We start from the raw sequence: 2920 nt of genomic DNA on the forward strand, positions 1-2920 counted from the left end.
TGCCAAATGCCTTGTACATAACTAATATGCCTTCAAAGTCTTTATTTTACTTTATTTGACCTATTTTGACATTTTATATATGGATCATTTTGGAAAATATGTATTACATATACACACTTTTATATTTATATCAATTTACTTATTTCTCCCCTGACCCCTTTCATGTTGATAACTGTTTTAATTTTAGCCTTATATTGAATATCTCTAGACTTGTTACTGTGTGTTGGTGACATCAAATTAGTTACATCGGCCTTAAAAAATGACCTAGCTCAAAATAAGGTCATGATCTTTAAAAATAAATAATTTAGGTAACATATTTAAGTAGAATAATACATGGTTGCTGTAGCAACTCTAATCCTTTCTCTTCTGTTTTTTAAAATCACCAAAATGCTTTAAGGTTGCAAGTCTTGTTTATATCCTACTTGCCTGTAACTGTAGCTTCTGCAAGTCAGATTGCCCTGTCCTTCGTTATGGCAAAACAGTAAAATGGCCAATCACTGATAGAAGATGTTTCTTCACTGATGGCTATTTTGTGTTCATAGAACTTATGCTGCTATTGCTGGCAATAGAACTCTTGCTCTTTAGAAGACTCTGAATTAAAATCATTAAAATCATACTTTAGCTAGGATTCATTTTTAGTTAAATTCTTTTTCCGTCTCTTGACTCCAACTTTAGTATTCTTAATTATAATCAGAACATGAGTCAGATATTATGTTCTGACACTATGAGTCTTTGTTTCCTCTCTCCTTTTGTATGTAACTGTGACTTCTAAATGTATATTAGCAAATCTTTGCAAATTGCAGTCAGATATGACTCTGCACAAATTAGTGCTCTTCATAATTCCCTAAGGGTGCAGCTACATCATAATTATATTACACTTATAGAGAGAAGGGGACATCAAATTTATACTGTTTGAATAATACGGTTTTTTTCCCCTGTCATGGATTCTTACAAAGAATTACAGGAATTTAGTTGAGTGGGAGTGTTAAAAATTCTATTAATTATTTCCTCTGCTTTTCTCACTTTTAAAAAGAAGGTACAGCATCCTAGATTCCCATGAAATGGCAAACGTGTGGTTGTGAAATATTTTGGACATGGTTTACCATGAAAATGTAGCATGCAAATCAATTATGATGATAGTAAACAGTAAAACAAAGTCATACAAGTCATGCAATAGGGAATTTCTAATCTCACCAAGCTGTTCATGCTTGGTTAGAAATAAATAATACAATTCAGAAGGATTCACTTCTAGTATGTTGCAAAGAAAATGGCATATTTGCTTAAACATGGGCCTGCACTGTAGAGAATATTCAGAAAGATATCCACATATGGATGCAATCTTCCCTGAATGTAGTCATTACAGATGCAAATTGCACTTGAATATCTATCACCATCTTCCAACTCATTAAAGTGCTAGGTGGATTAGTTTTAGAGGTATAATTTGAGGCTACAAGGTGCCCACAACTAATTGCTTAAGATTACAGTCAAGCATCACAGTAAGCCTTGGTTTATTGTAATGAGAAAGCATAATGGTAAGGCTCAAATTTATATACTCTTCTCTCCTCCTCCTCCTCCTCCATGGTCAAAAGGAGGTGTATGGAAATAGTGTTTTAATTTTTCATGGCACTTCAGAAACTTGCATGAACACCACAGCTCAAAAGCGTTCTCTCTGTTCTATCTATTAAAAAGTGTAATTGACTTTTTCAGGATGGAAAGTCATCAATGAGGAGATTGCTATATGGTAATAATTATGTGCATTTCATGATATCTTTAGCCAAAATGTGCATATAAAAGCTTGTTATGGTGACACACAGAGGTCATCACCTCAATCGTGCATGCTTTTACGTATTGCATAGTATGTGGTCACACTATGTATTGTTAGGATCTCCTCCAAAGCAGGGCTAAGTTTATGCCTTCTGTTGTAACATTTCTTCATGTAATTGCTTTCTATGTTGCATCATGTGGTAGTATTATGCATTGCTTTGGGTGGAATTACAGGTAGTCCTTGGTTAACAACAGTAACTGGGACAGGAATTTCCATCGCTAAGTGATACGGTCATAAAGCATGATGTCATGTGACCGCATCACTTAGTGACAACAATCATGGCAGTCCCCATTGCCATTGTTAACCAAATCTCACCGGTCGTTAGGCAAGGACCCACCCGATCCAAGCCATTCCCGGCTTGGTCCCTCCCAGCCCTGAGCCTCAGTAAGGTAAGGAACTCCCTCCTTTGCTTCCTCTTAAACTCCCCCCACCTGCCTATTTCCCCCCCATCTCTGCCCTTTTGGCAGTCTGTCTCACTGCTCAGCTGTTCCTGCCGCCCAGCCTTGCCTGCCCTGCCACACTGCATGCCACTACTGTACTGACCAGGGCTGCTTTTTGCGCCAGTGCAGTTGGGGCTTCTCTTGTGCTCCATCCAGGACCTCCGCATCTCGCCCAGGGCCTTCTTTTGTAAACGAAACCTGGAGTGTGAAAGAAGGACCTGGCTAGAGGCCCTGGGTGGGGTGAAAATGGAGGCCCTGGTTGGCACATGAATGGAGGCCCTGGGTGGGGCACGAATGGAGGTCCTGACCAGCATGTGAGAGAAGCCCCGGCTGCACTGGCACAAAAGAAGGTGGCACGAAAGAAGGCCCCAGCCAGGATGGTAGTGGTGTGTGGTGTGGCAGGCGCAGCAATGGTGGGCAGGGCCGGATGGTGGGGGCAGCTGTCAGCAGCAGGTAGGTGGGTGGCCAAAAGGCACTTGTAAATATGAGTGGGCCAGAATTTTGTTCATAATGACTGGAAGTTCAAGGACTGGCTGTAAGTCCATTCAGAGCCGTTGTAACTTTGGTCACTTAACGAATGGACATTAAGCCAGAACTACCTGTACCTCCATACTACTTAGTATGGAATGGACCTGATTCTACTCTCTTTCTCATA

The sequence above is a fragment of the Candoia aspera genome, chromosome 3 (assembly GCF_035149785.1).
Source record: "Candoia aspera isolate rCanAsp1 chromosome 3, rCanAsp1.hap2, whole genome shotgun sequence".
Taxonomy (NCBI): Eukaryota; Metazoa; Chordata; class Lepidosauria; order Squamata; family Boidae; genus Candoia; species Candoia aspera.